The sequence below is a fragment of the Aethina tumida genome, chromosome 4 (assembly GCF_024364675.1).
Source record: "Aethina tumida isolate Nest 87 chromosome 4, icAetTumi1.1, whole genome shotgun sequence".
Lineage (NCBI taxonomy): Eukaryota > Metazoa > Arthropoda > Insecta > Coleoptera > Nitidulidae > Aethina > Aethina tumida.
Genome location: NC_065438.1, coordinates 12,730,585 through 12,746,754, shown reverse-complemented (window position 1 = coordinate 12,746,754; position 16,170 = coordinate 12,730,585). Strand labels below are relative to the sequence as shown.

The 16,170-nt window shown below is 27.3% G+C and overlaps 1 long non-coding RNA gene across 1 annotated transcript; it reads left to right on the top strand.

Moving 5' to 3' along the window:
* The first annotated feature begins 697 nt into the window (after window positions 1–697).
* LOC126265398 (uncharacterized) lies at window positions 698–2,145 on the top strand. The gene is made up of 2 exons (XR_007547897.1): window positions 698–1,758; window positions 1,833–2,145. It is a non-coding gene; the product is annotated as an uncharacterized LOC126265398 (long non-coding RNA).
* Window positions 2,146–16,170: the final 14,025 nt, after the last annotated feature.

The window sequence follows — 16,170 nt, the reverse complement described above, 5'->3', positions numbered from 1 at the left end:
CATTTCAGTGGAATGGAAGCACTAAGCATGTAATATTGTAGTTTCACTGGAATCATTAGATAATATACAGAATATGAATTACTGTATATTTATAACAATTTTGGAAGTCGCATGTCTCCATTTTTTTTTCTGAATAATAAGGTAGAACACCTGGTAGCTGATATGCCACAGTGATCCATCTTATTTGTAATATATACTAAATACATAGTCCTTCCTTTACAACCATCGTAAACTATTAGATCAACTAATCTATAATAAAACGCCGTTCATCTCGTAAAACTGGAGGAATATATTAAAACTTGAAGTGTCTCCATTGACATTTATTGCATTAAATGTGGACATCGTGACATGCTCTCCTTAATTCTGGAACGATTTTTGTCTGCCTATATTAAAAATGGTTTAGTGTAACACGGTCATTAAAAACTTATATTAATCCGACATCAGCCTTAAGCTAGGAAACTTTTGCTAACTTCTACATAATTTTTACAATGTTACCAAGCTTTCTGCTAAGATTTTAATATATTTCAGTAAGATGGATTCAATATACTAAACAACTTTTTGCCCAACTTTAATGCATTGGAGTGCTTTTTCAATGTCAAATAAAGTTATAAAAATATCCCTAAGTAACATAAAGTACATCGGTAGTATTTTATCAAAATTGCTATTTCCAGCTACATTCAGCAGCTTCAATGGGACATCTCGCATTAGGCGAAGTGTGGCGACCGAACGAATCGCAGAAATCTTTTCACTAACACTGGCAGATGTGGTAATGTCAGTTTCTAGTAAACTCCAGGCGCATTTACTATAAATGGCGAAGCGCCCCAATAACGGTTCAAGTTACTCAAGAAATAAAAGTTGCGCTTGCAATTGGGACGAACACCGAACTACAAAACCTACGACACCTTTTTTTCAGGTTCACAACGGACGCCACATTAAAAACATACGTCTCATAACCGATGTCTTTGAGCCCGGCTGCACAATGGTAGACAACACGCCGGTAGAATGCCTTTGTAACGTCAACACAAAAGGACTGAATGCACCGTAAAAACAATAAGTTGATTTAACGGGAATATAAAATGAAACGGTACCCAAGCAACTTTTAAACGTGCACAAGAGAAGCTGTAGTGCTGTCTCCGACTGTGCTTCATCCAGTCATCCGGGTGTTTACGTGAGGACAATGGATTAGAATCTGGTCGGGATGGAAAGTTTCACGGAAATGCAGGCTACTCCTCGCGTCGCGAACAATGGGAGGAAAAAACTGTACATTTTTCATGCACACACGCGCCTTTGTGTTAATATTTTCATTGTCCAGATTTTAGAGGGCTGATACGGGGAAGCTGGGGGAAATGCAGATTTTATAGTGTGTTGAGAAATAAAAATTTAAATAAGCTTTCACGTACTAGGAAGATACTAATTGATATTTGTATATACTAGGTGTTTCTAAAATAGGTAAACAAGTAGAATAATCTAATAACAATTTAATTAAAGAATGGCTCGCTTCCCAAGGAGTACCAACACAGCTCAATGCCCAGACCTCAATCCAAGTGAAAACCTTTGAAATTGGTTTGAAAATCCATGTAAAAAAACGGTCAATTTTGAATGTCACCAGATCTTAATCCATTTGATTTTACAGTGTGGTGCCAAATGAAAGAGCATTAGCAGCCAATAACATTTCAACATTTCAAAGAATCTAAAATGTATTTAATGAAATTAACGAAGGGTAAAAACTGACCACAGAAGAGAGAAGAAGAAATGCAAGTAAAGCTTCAAAGTTTTAGTGCCAGTGTACTAATATGGAATAAGTTTATTACACTGAATTGTATGTATTTTAGGTTAATAATTACCATATTTAAACTTGATTGGACCAAAGGTTATGGAAATATGAGAAACAATTTTTGAAATTTAAATTTGAGGGGCTTCTTCAGGAGAAACTTTAGAAAAAAGAAATATATTTAGATTTTCTTCACAATTGGACATGTTCTATTGCCCCTAAGTTTTGATCAACAATTTTAGGAACATCTTGTATAAACTTAACATTTTGGATTACCTTCCTCTGAACCTCAAGAAAGGAGATAAAGACTGAAAGGATATATCATATAGTAGATGTTTATATATTTTTTTTAATACAAACAGTTTCACAACGTTTTTTGTGTTGTTTTTTCTGTAATTGTCCAATTTTCAGCGAAATTCTATTTCCAACACCTACTAATTCGACATAATTAAGTTATCCTCGTGTAGATTCGTACGTGCCACAATTGCCCCTCACGTTTTTTCTAACACAACTTCAAATCGAATCTATATTCCTGTTAAATTTTAACTTTAATCCGCCCGCCGCAGAAAACGCATTACTTGTTTACAATTGAGGCACAATTTCAATTAAAACCTAATGCTACTCGCCTCATTTAATTAAAACAACGCCAATAAATGTAATCTGAACTTGAATGGGAATTTATTGCCGGGATTTAACAAACAACTACTGCATTTCTTTAAATCATTGGATTTTGTTCAATTTTAAAATTCAATTAAACGACCGTTTGTTTGTTCCCAGTTTTCGTTTTGGTCTGTCGGTTAATGTTTTATTTATTCCGGCTCCACAGGATCGTGACTTAATACGATGGCAAATCAATCTTTAAACAAAAATCAATTGCACACATTAAAAAATTTAAACTGGTTTTTATGCTGTTGGATTTTTTAGATATTTTGCTCTTTATTTCTTTCTTAACTTTCATATATCACACAATATACACAATATTTAAAGAAGTTTTGAAAAATTTTGATGACTATTGGTATGAACATTCCCTATATTTAAATAAAATTAATACTAACAGAGATTTTACCATAGAGGACTTTTATACCAATTGAAAGTATATAATATTCAATTTAATTATGTTCAAACATATGCACGATTAAAAAATTAATTAATAATGGAATTTACATGAAATTGTATTTAAAAACTCTTGATTAAATTGGGGTTTGTAATATGAATGCCCCATACTACAATATTTAAATTCGTTCTCCTAAAAGGAATCTATTGTATATAAATGAAAGCATTACTTTCATATTTCGAATAAGGAGCAATTTGTATTCGTACACGTGAAAAATGCGAAGCACTCAGGGACAAAATGCGATACCCATGTGGACTTATCGATTGTATGGTGGATTTGGGCCCAAATAACCTGTTTGGGGCATTAGGCAAATAGGCGAATATGACATACATTATTCAGCCGTTCGAATTGCCTATGTATGTTAGTATGTGTATAGTGAAACGAAGAACAATATTGGTTATGTGCCACATACAGTATTAGAGATAAGCCAATTCATTTTTGATTGGCTTACTTTAAAATTTTGACAGAACTGCCACGGCAAATGAATAATATTATACAAACCACGACTCTTCTAATTACTTCCTAACTATTTGTGAATTTTCTAATTATGAAATGTAGTGTCCTAAATGGCATTTTCAAATTCAAATAATATTACTATAATTAAACTAAAAAATATATATTTTGAAAGGTATAAGTTATAAAATAAATACTAATTGCTTTTTTACTTAAGAGTTAAAAAATGTTTGACCAATAATAACTTTTAAAAATTATCCCCCTCATAATTTTAATATTAAAAACATCAATATACAACCAAAAACCTGTATACCAATCGAATATTCAATTTTTATAAGCTAAGCCTATATTGTTTCCCATTCTTGTTGATGGCATGTTTCGATAACAATCAAATGGAAGACAGGAAGTTATATGATGAACGTATAAGATGACAAGTGAATTTATGTTACGAGAAAACACAATACGATAATACCATATTGACACGCATATTTCAAATAACCAGTCAATTTTAACGGAAATATGCAGGCTAATTGTTATTTTGTTAAATCAATATTTACTAATAAAGCCATTTTTGTATTTTTAAAATAAAGTAAAAATAACAGGTATTTGTAGTGGAATGTTTTGTTTATAAAGACTAATTACTATTATTTAAAACAATAGAAAAATAGTATAAAAAATGGTTGAATAAAAAATAAAACAAAATTGTCAGTTGATTTTTTAAACATCAATTTACAAATTTTTAATTTTATGATTATAAAAAAAGTGATTGTTCAAAATATTTACACACTATTTTATATTTTTTATGCAGTAATATAATACATAAATTAAATAATAAAAAGGGTAAAATAAGTAAATAATTATTAATTAAAATTAGCAATATCAACAAAATTAAATTATTATATGCAAATCCAAAACAAATAAATGTTAATTATTGGAATACGTTAGTGATTAAATTATATTTTAAAATTTACTGTAAATATTTTGTGTCTACTGAAATAATTATAATTAACCTCATCAATTTAATTTTGTGCACATTTGGAAACATTGAAATTTGTATAATTTTAAATTTAATCTAAATTCTTACTGTTTCAAAATTGTGTCCAAATTCACAAATCAATAAATAAAAGCACGTTAAACGTTAACGTTTATTGATTTTATCTTTTAGAATTTTTTAATTAAAATATAGAATAATTTTATTATTTATTGAATTATTATTATTTGAATTTTAAAAAAAGTTGCTCTATTTTGTGTCATTACTTACTATTACTAAGTATAATTATCAACAACTAACAAATTTTGACAAATACCTGCATCAATTATAAATAAAATGCACATTGCACTGATTTTTTTAAAAATGTTTAATTTTTTTTTTGTGTTGTGTTTAGGGAATATTAATAAAATAATCGTAGACAAGTACAAATCGAGTAATATAAGTTAATTAACTTTTTAACATTTTTGTTATTATTGATGGTTAATAAAAAGTCTATATTAGTCATTATCTTGAAAAATATTAATAAATTACATTATTTCAGTAAAATACAAATTTTAAAAAGCTCAATAAATACAACTGTCATGAAAACTTTTTCAAAAAGTTTTGAATGTGTAAATAAAAAGTGTGTACGTGCAAATTTGTTAAGATTATTTTTAGAACTCTCCATTAAAATACATGAACAGGACCTCCAATTTTTCCTTATTAAATTTAACGTACGAGTATATGTGGAGCAAATTTGATTTTCGGATCCCTTTCACATCTACGTAGTGATTGATGATGGTATGATTGATATTAGTTATCCATATTGACAGATCCGGGAATGGACCTGACGGGAAGCGTATTCAAATGATTTTCCTCCTTTTCCTCCGTCGCATTGTTGTCCCGGCCTTGACCCTTCGCTGACATTTACATTCCACATGTGTCTTTTGTTATCATTTTCTTTTCAACGTCAGATCGAGCCATAGATTGAGCGTGCCATATTGGTCCATTGTACAGGAAATGTATGCAAATAAAATGCCAGTATTTGTTATTAAATAAAGTCGTAAGTTGCACGAGATATGACAAATGTTTCATTGGGAACATTGTCTTGAAAGCTTGTGTAAATTTCGCGGAATTGAATCATCGAGGATCAAACACCCGACAATACACCATGTGCCTGTTCCCACCGAATATATTATTCATGTGTGACGCCGATACCGAGAAGAAGTTCTTGCATTTTACTTTATATTTCGTGTGTAAATTTTAAACAATTTTCTTTTGTTTGAACTTATCCCGTGAAACTTTTCAAATTTGCTCCGCCAATTTCTACGTGTAACACAACATCGAATCAATAAATCTCCATGAACGCGTGAATTAAATCATTTTTCTTTTCGGGCCTTCATTTTCGAAGTGTCTCGTTGTCGTGGCTCAAGGTACACATGAATTGTGTCTTGGAACAGTATGAAAATTTCTTTTGAAATTCGTCAAAAGGTCCTGAATTGTTTATGATCCCGTCTGGGAATGCCTCAGCTGCGGCATGCCACATTTTAAACTAATCTTCGCCCCGAACGTAGAATTCTCGACGTTCACGCAACTACATCGCCCACATATCGCCTCACCGTTCTAAGAACACACCACATTTCTCTGTGGACTGAACTCATAAATCATTAAATAAATACCTATATGTTTAATGGTTTTATATGTATACTTATGGAGGCAAAAGCTTACGGTGGTACTTTAAACGTCTCCTAATAATGTCCTAGATATGTTCTATTGGGTTAAGGTCTGGACTACGAGCTGTCCAGGCTATGTCAGGCTTGAGTTAGGACCTTTTTAAATACCAGGTTTTCCATCTTCAACCCATTGTCCAGACCAACTAGAATTGTCTTAATCAACTCATTTTTTATCGACCGTATGCAAGAAAAAAATTGGTAGTTGTCAATAGCATGAAGCTCTTTCTAATGATTGATTGATGAGACATTTATTTATTTCTTCCTTCGTACAGGTTTTATAGATTATAGAATTTAAATACACCATTTTTTATTCAAAAATACATACCATTGTCTGAAATAGCATAAAAAAGATTTTTTGTACACTTAAAAAGTATTCTATTTGTTGTATTTCTAACTTCAGTTTGATATAAAAGAAGATATCGTAAGTTTAGCAATAATAATTTCTTAAAATTATTCCACACTTTTGTCCGCCCCTGTAGTTTAATTGTTTTAATAGTTTAATACATGATATAAAAATTTATTAGGCATGAACCAAAAATGAAAATTACTTTTCGTATGCCTTCCGGATATTAAACATAACATAAGTAATTAAGTTTATATTTATATTTGTGAGAAGTTTTTGATTATAACTTCTAATTATATTTATTTAGTAATGAGCAAAACCAGGCCTTCTAAGTAAATAAGAACATTTCCGCTTCCCGTTTTCTAATTATATTTGAAAACGTGCACGATCCTCGAGTTTGGTATCCCTTCTAAACTCGTGCACGAAAGAAACTACCCCAATAAACCTTTTGTGTGTAATTACATTTTTTTCAATCTGAAATATTCTCTGGACAATTTAATTAAATGGAAAAGGGAGTTGTTTTTTTTTTATTTAGGAAGACGTCGTCTTTCCATGTTTTCTGGAAAACTTTCTGTTAGTGACTTAAAATCAATTCTCAATTACTTTTATTGTTTGACTTTTTGTATCGCCGCAAAAAGATTGCCCGGATGTTGGCATAAAGTTATTAAATGTTTGCTATCTTATCATTGTCATCTTTTGTTCTATACTCGGTAATAATGTTTTAGAAACAAACTTTCCAGTTTTAGTTATGCATTTCAACATTAATAAACTGCTAAATTTTTTGCTGTAAATTCAAAAACCTTCCAAAAGAAAAAAAAATAAACAAAAGTAAAGAGACTTACGAGGAAAATAATAGCAGAAAGAAAGTCACATAATAAGAATAAAGTTGGGCTTTGTTCAGTTAAGGCATTGATTCAAAAAGAAATTTATTTCGGGTCGAATCATAAAAAGTAAGTAAAAGTCGCAGCCGACCCAGAAAAAACCTAGCCTACGCACATTAAAACAAAAAATATTACTTGTGTATGCCGACTGCATGCACCGTACTAAATATACGACTTATAAAATAAATATATATTTTTTTTTTTCATGTACGGCTCCTTTTCCAGTGGATTAACCATGGTTTGTTAAATCTGGCGATAAAAAAGGCAAATAAAAAAACAAAACTAAGGTACACATACACTAATATTGGTGTGTTTTCTTGAAGTTACTTTTTGTGTCGCACAATAAAGAGCTTTTATCGGATTTTTTACGGTCGAAACTCTCCGACCTAGTGGAAAAAGACCAAATGATGACCCAATAACACAGTAGCGTAAAATATTTGACTTAATGTTGTCTTTATGGGCCAATTTTGTTGTTTTTAGCATTCAATACCTATTTGCAAAGAAATATACGTTTTTTAATAAAAGTGAAATAGGCAAATATATCATTCCAAATATTTCTTTATCAGTAAATCATTGGAATGATTTTATAAAAGTGGAATAGACATATAATGTTTCTACTAGAAACAGGAATATTTTTTTAAAATATATCAAAATATATCAAAATAAAATAATAAATAATTTTCAGGCTTCCTTTATTTATCAAAAAGCTCAATCACAGGGGCCATTAATTTTTCCCATGTGTTATGTTGGTTTTCTTCAGAAATCAATTTTCGTTTCCATTTTAGAAGCTCTTTTAGGTAGTTGTTAGATATTCTAAGATTTCAAATGTGAACTGTGGGCACTTTTATATGTTCAAATTAATTTCATATTTTGTCATGAGTCTATTCTGGTTATAAGTATCATAGTATCAATAATAATTTAAAAATAAGACACAATTGGACTATTATATTTTAAAATATAACAATGTTGTCTGTGTTTCCAGTTATTCAGTTGTAACAAGCAACAGTTCCGTTAAAAATCAAGAGTCAATAATTGTAGTACAAATAAATAATAAATTCGAAAAGTTTTGTAATTATAAACATGTCATAAACCTTGTGTAATTACTCAAACCCAAATTTATCATACATTGCTGGTACTGAATACATAGTTAATTACAAATCACAAATTTGTGCTTAAATTTCATAATTCATCACAGTCTCCATACGGCTAACTTCTCGAACAGTTCACGAATTCAATCAAGTCGTTTATAGAACATGAACTACTTATTTGACTAACATCGTTAATTTCCAACACTAGTCCAAAATTTCAGTATCTCTAAAATCTGAAAATTTGAAATATAATGCAATTTATACAGTTATTTTAACATTTATTATCTAAGTTTTTATATTACTTATTGTCTTAAATATATTTAGAACTTTGATACGTATATAAAGCGTGATTTTATAGCTTCAATGCGGAACATTGGTAAATTATTCATTGCATTTGATCTTGTTTTATAGCTACACATAGAGCATATTTTATTTTATATTCGTATGCATATAAAACATACTACATATTTTATTAATAGCCTCAATAAATTATGTACCTAGTCAAGTTTAAACCCTTATATTTTGAATCAATACCAGTTGTTGTGAATTTAACCAAAATAAACAAAATTGAAACAAGCAAAACACTCGAAACTATGATTTGCAATTGTCGAATTTAAACATTCATAAACCGAGTTGAATATCGGAAATATTGAATATACAAATTAGTATTTGAACAAAAATATTTTACATCAATTAAAGTCCAGCTTGCCGTTACAATTAATTATAATTTTAAACTGGATTTAAACAAAATGTTGACTATTCGATTATCTAATTCAGTTAAAATTAATTATCATTTCTATTTTCTGAGTCCACATAAAAAAATAATTTTATTTTAGCATTGTCCGCTTTTCCAGGCGGATTTAAATTTTAAATTCACGTTAAAAAACTCTTAGTTTTACGTAAAGAAAAGGGAATAAAACATTTTTTAAATATAAAGCGAAATTAATTATTTACAACATAAATTTTTTATCAAAAGACATCCGTAAAGAATTACCATTTAAATTCTAAATGTCGCAGAAAATTAAAAACGAGTTTAATTTAAATTTGAAAAATAAAAACGCCATTTCAAAATTCAATTCTCGATAAAATTGTACAAAACCGCATTACTCAATTAACTCAAATCCCATAATTGGATCGTCCTAAAATCCATCGCTGAATAAACTTGAACATTTGTTTATCCCCAGCTTCCACAGATTAATCCCAAGGCTGGCGAAACAATTGATTATTATTTGATAACTCCCGCTGTAGTGGGACCTGAGCAGATTTGGTTGGCGGTTTTGGATTGGGGACGAAACTTGCTGCATACAGCATGCGGTTTCTTCCTTGCTGTGCTGACACTTTACTTACACGCAAAACCGTTATATCTTTCCAAGTTTGCGAACCGCATATTTAAATGGTTGAGGGAAAATGAGTCTCATTAAGTTAGGGATGTTTGTAGGGAGGAAACGGCCGATTTTCAACTCGCACAAAGATCACTTATACTTTACATGGCCTTTGACATTGAAATATAAAATATGGTAGTAGGACAACAGTACAACAATTTGTTAAGAATTGATCGATTGATTTTTACTTGCATGGGATATACTCTTCAATTCAACAATCTATTTAGATGAAGAGATGATAAGAGTAAAAATCACGTTCATAAAAGTCGTTTTGAGACTAAATAGTATTTTAACAAATGTTTTAATTGAAGAAAAAAGTAAATAAAAACAAGATTCATCCTCGGGACTACCGAGTTAATAGTGAACCAGAAAATGTAAAAAGACATTACTTAGACAAAGTATAAGTCACACCAGTCTCAGCCTGAAATAATCAGATGAACCTTAACTTCGGGTTTAAAAAACAAATAAACAATACTACAATAATAGTAAATGTTTGTTTCCTCAAATGAATAGGTTTCATTCGTTGTAACAACAAATAAAAGTGGGCAAACTAGTTTATTGTAATAATTGTCCAAGAAAGTGTCGTGTAAACACCTTTGTTAATCAGATTTCAGGTTTTACTGCTTAAGACGTATTAAATCCAAGATGGCATTGTCACTCTCGAACAAATGCACAGATACTGACTCCATTTCCTTGAGGTAATAGGTTTTGGCTCGAGTGCAGTTTATACATATTTGAGTATAATGGAATGAAAGTATTAAACCGTAAATGAAGCTGCGGTGAACAGACTGCAAATGGCTCATTCCATAAATAGAACTTTTGCATAAAAGTTTCATAATAAATACTTAAAAGAAAAAACGAGGATGTACATTAGAAAAACAAATCTAAATAATCGTTGAAGTATTGCGAACAGCGAACAAAGTGTTATTTAAATCTCCGATGTTTTCCCGTATTTGTTTTAGTTCCCTTTCTCTTAATTAACTTAATGAAAGTAATTTATATCGCATAATTGCAAAGCGGGATTTCCATTTTCGTCTGCGTTGAGGAAACTGCAATATGTTAAAGTGGTTGTTGCCATTTTATTAAATTCAACGATATTCCGTGTTGCTGTTAATGGTACAAGAATTTAAAGGGAACGGATGCTTAGAAAAAAGAACAAGTGGATTTTAGATACATTGAATCTGGTCGATACTTGTCGGGGATATTTACTAAATGGAATAGGGCGTTTGATACTGAGCTAAATGAAATTGACGTTAAACTGTTTTGTAGCGTGTTTTCTTAAAGTTAAGAAGATTTTAACTATGCTTAAACTGATACGACATCTGAGAGTCTCAGTAACGATTTAATTTAATTTGAATAATTTTGATTTTAATTTAAAATTAGTCAAAATTATTAATTTATTTTATTTTTTGTTGGTATATATTTTTTTAAATTTACCTATATTATAACATATTGTAATGTTAGTTTCTATTTACAAATTTTTATCAATTTGAGATTTGATTGATTGATTGATTTTACATTTCTGTAATGTAATTACATATTTGGTAATCCTTATTACTTTAAGTAACGGTAAAAATATTTTTTTGTTTCATTTGTAATATCTTAATGTTTATTAATTTATACACATATATATGTATGTTTTATTAATTAAAGAATTATTAGCAAATTAATATTTCAATTAACTAAAAGAGTAATTATATTAAATAAAATAAATATATTTTATTTATAAATTAAATTCATACTTTTAATAAATATCAAATCATTGAAATTGTTAAAAGAAAAATTCTGAAAAAATAAAAATATCAAAATATTTTGAACTTAATTAAACATTAAGAAAAAATAAATTATTATAATATAATAACTAAAAGATTTATTAACAAATTAATATATACTTTACTATTACTTAAAAAATTATTTTAAATCAAAATTAGTTTTATTTGTAATTTTTTTTATTTAAATACAGTATTTTTGTATTTTTTTAAAAATTTAATTCACACAATTACTTGCAACTAATATTTTAAATCATTGAAAAAGTAATTATTACATATTAATTAAATTAAAGTTTATGTTTCAGTTTATTTTGATTTAAATACAATCTTTTTGTAAATTTTAATTTTTTTATTTATTAAAAAAACTAATATTTTATTTCATTAAAAAAATATGAAAATTATAATAAGTAATTTCAATTAATTCACTCAAATATTTTTAGTTTTAGATACTTATTTTTTTTTTTTTTTGATACTTTTTCATATATTTCTTTTTTTCTTTTCAATAATTAAAAAAAATTTTAACAAACTAATATTCATATTATTTAAATTTATGCTATTGTAATATTGCATTTGCATTTTAATTAATTAAAAGATAATGTAAAAATTGTAATATTGTAAATAATAATTTAAAAAATTACAATCTCTTTGTAAATTTTATTATTTTTTAATAATCGAATTATCATATAATTTTTCACTTAAAATTATAAATTAAGAAATTAAAGTGAAAAAGAAAAAATTCAAAATATTTATAATTTAATTAAATATAAATTGCAAGTAATATTTTATTTCATTAAAAAATTAATAATATGTAATTTAGTGAATTATATAAAATTATTTCTAAGACATTAATGTCGATAATCGATATAATATTAGACATTTTCTTTTTTCCATAATTAAAAGAATTAAAAAAACATATTTTTTTTTTTAAATTATAAATTGACACTACTACTCCCAAATAATATTTTAATTCATTAAAAGAGTTATTATGAAAACTTTAATTAAATTCTGAATTTTATTCATACTATTACCAAAAATATTTTATTTTACATTTTGATATATTTTTTCACAAATAATTAACGATAATAATTTTATATTATCATCAATTTATAACACATTTACAAAAAATTCTCAGCTTTAGCACTTTCGAGTGAACAATTAAATGTAAATGATTCACTAAAATCGGATTAGCTGCTTCATACCAATTAAAAGCAAAACAAAGAAACCTCCACGGATAACGAAGCCCAATCGAGATCCAGTGACGGATAACAACGCGAGCTGGTCTAGAAATAGCAGTTGTTTATTGTCGCGTTTCACATCCAGCCGTTGACCGCAACCCCCTTCTTCTTCTTAGTCACCCCGACACGCACACGATAATTATAGCTTCCTTTCTGTATATATTTTTTATGGCGGCCAAATCCGGCGTGTGTGCATGGTAGACCCTACCAGCAATGATGGACGTCGGCCGCGGTCGGCAGGTAGTTGTACCTGTTTCGTCGGCGGAAGGCGACCCCATCGTCTTCTACCGCGTGTTGTAATCGTGCAGTGCCGGTTCGGATTTTATGGCATTCAAATTTTGTTTACGGACGTTGCGATAAGACGGGTTTCGAGAACAAGTGCAACGTATTGTGCTCGTACCTGCCTTTATTTTGTGTTTTTCGTTTCACCGCGACTGTGTGCGATTGTTAAGTGTGTGTGTAATTGTTAATTAGACGTTAATTGTTTATGATATGAGTGAGTTATTTGTATGTTATTAATATTCGATGGGATAAAGATGGATATGGATGAAATTCAATAAAATCACTTATTTAGAATGTGATTTAATTTGATACTGAAATTTAATAAGTAAAATAATTTGATACATTTGACTTTAATTTAACTATTTTATTATAAAATATAGTTTACCTAATTTACAAAATTACATATAACAATTTAAATAATATGAATATTTTGTTAATTATTTTTTTATTGAAAAGAAAAAAGAAATATATGAAAAAGTATAAAAAGCTAACAATATTTGAATGAATAAATTGAAATTACGTATTATAATTTTCGTATTTTTTTAATGAAATGAATTATTGTTTGGAAATAAAACTATGAATAAAATTCAAATGAAAAATTTCTACATTATCCATTTAATGAATTAATATATATTTAGTAGTAGTACCGTTTATATTATAATTTCAAGACTGCTTTTTTAATTAAGATTTTATTTGTAATTAATAGTATCGATTTAATTTTTAAATTTCTGATTTCAAATAAAAAATTACATTACTACAGTACATTAATCTGTTATTAATTCCTTTAATTAATGAAAAATTACAAATGGGTTGTATTTAAATGTAATTTGGAAGTAATATTGTTATTTTAATTTCTAAATTTAAAGGTCTGAATAAAAAAATATATATTATTTTGTTTATAATTCTTTTACATATTGAAAAAAAAAGATAATTTACATAATGATTGTGTTTAAATCTAGAACATTAAATTTAATTACTGTAAATTCTACATTATATTTTTTAATGAATTAAAATGTTATATATGATATACAAATTCGTTAATAATTGAAAAAAAGAATAATGAAAAAATATATCAAAATAACTTAATTATCTTTCAATTTAAATTAATTAGTTTAATTATATGTCTATTATTATAGTTTTAAATAAAAATTATATACAAATTTGTTAATAATTCTTTTAATTATTTACAAAAAACTGAAAATTTACAGAAATGTTTTAAAATATACTTAAAACTGAATAATCAGAAAAATATTCAACAATAAATTATTAAACCCTTAATTTAATTTTTATTATATAAAATATTTTTACATAATTTACAAAATTACATATTTTAATTTTGCATTACCCTTTTAGTGAATTAAAATATCTATTGTAAGTAATAGAAACAATTTAGTTGTCCAATTAATAATTTTAAATAAAAAATTATATAAAAATTGTATTACGTTTTAATAATTTGTTAATAATTCTTTTAATTATTGAAAAAAAAAATCGGACGAATTGTATTTAAATCTAAAAAATATTAATTAATTTATACTTTAATGTCTTTAAAATTTTTTTACATAAAATACAAAATTACAATTTCTACATAATTCTTTGTAACTAATAGAATTAAATTAAATTCAAAATGGATTTGATTTTAATAAATTCATTACATAAAATACGTATGCATTTAAATAAATTAATTATACATATTGAAATATATTACAATAATTTCTAATATTCCAACATATCTAGAAAAATATTTATATAAAATTATTATATGTGCAACGTTTAATAAAAGTTACATTTGTGTTTAACAATTGCATTAGTCATTAATTATCATTGTGAATAATAGATAATAGAATTTTAATATTGTTTCCTTTTTAAATTATTTAAAGTGCATTCAGATGCGATTATTTAATGTTGAACAATATCGGTTAATTATCACAGTCACAAAAAGCTTTCAAAGAAAAATATACTTAAAGCTTTCCGATAGTAACTTCCTGCAAACACAGGTAATCACGCATTTGCAAAGTAACTATTGTTTCCTGTTGAACCTGCGTACAATCTTTGTAAAATATATTCGTATTATTCGTCATTTTATGCTCATTGTCATTCGCATCGTATTATAATTAAATTGCAATATTAAAATTGCCGCAGGCCCAATTCGATGCCGATTGTCGTTGAAATATTGTAAATTTATAACCGCCAAAATAAATGGAAAATTCAATTAGGTCGGTCTTAATTTAACATGACGTTCCTGACGTAATATTGTTAGAGTCCACATTCAAATTGAAATGTGAAATCACTATATTATAATCCTATCGGATAATTGGGATTACCATTATTCCGTAATCTATTTTTATATTGTACAATTGGTGAAATGTATTCGATGTTTTTTCTTTCGCATGCCCCGTTGTCAGATTTTGGTGCACTTAAAAATAACGAGTTAAAATTTACGGACCATGTGTTCGAAAATCTGTACCACCTGCTGAATACTGTTATAGTAATGACCATCGGGAAAGATTAACTTGTGTGTGTGTTCCGGTCAAGAAATTCGGCCCGTGGCTCGGCACAAAATTAAACCGCGAAGAGGCAGAACGTTAATTTTTATTTACTTGTCACTTGTTGATTTTTGTAGTTATATACAGCAAGTGATTGTAAGTAAAGTTTTGTTTCATTAAAATACTTGATCACAAGTATACTAAATATTTAAAAATAAAAAAAATTTAAAATTATACTTGCAGTAGTGGTCATTATTTTAGAAACTTTTTAAACAATTCAATATTTTAGCCATAAATCTTATTTAACGTGAACCGGTAAAATAATATTAATTTACTATTGTTGTTTTATTCAGTATTATAAAAACTGGGCATAAATATAGCAACTTTAATATTGAAAAGAATTTTTATTGATTAAATCTCTGTTATTTAATTTAACATTATCATTTTGTATAATGTCCTTTATATTTTATAAGTTTCTATAATGTTTGCCACCACTGTATATACTAATTATTTTTGGTCTCCACTGTATATTATTATATTATCTATATTTATATATAATTTCTATATTTGTACTGTAATATTTAGTATTTCATTTTCTATTAATTTAATAAAATGTTAAAAAATGTATTTATAAGACGTTCAATATTGAAAAATTTATATAATTTC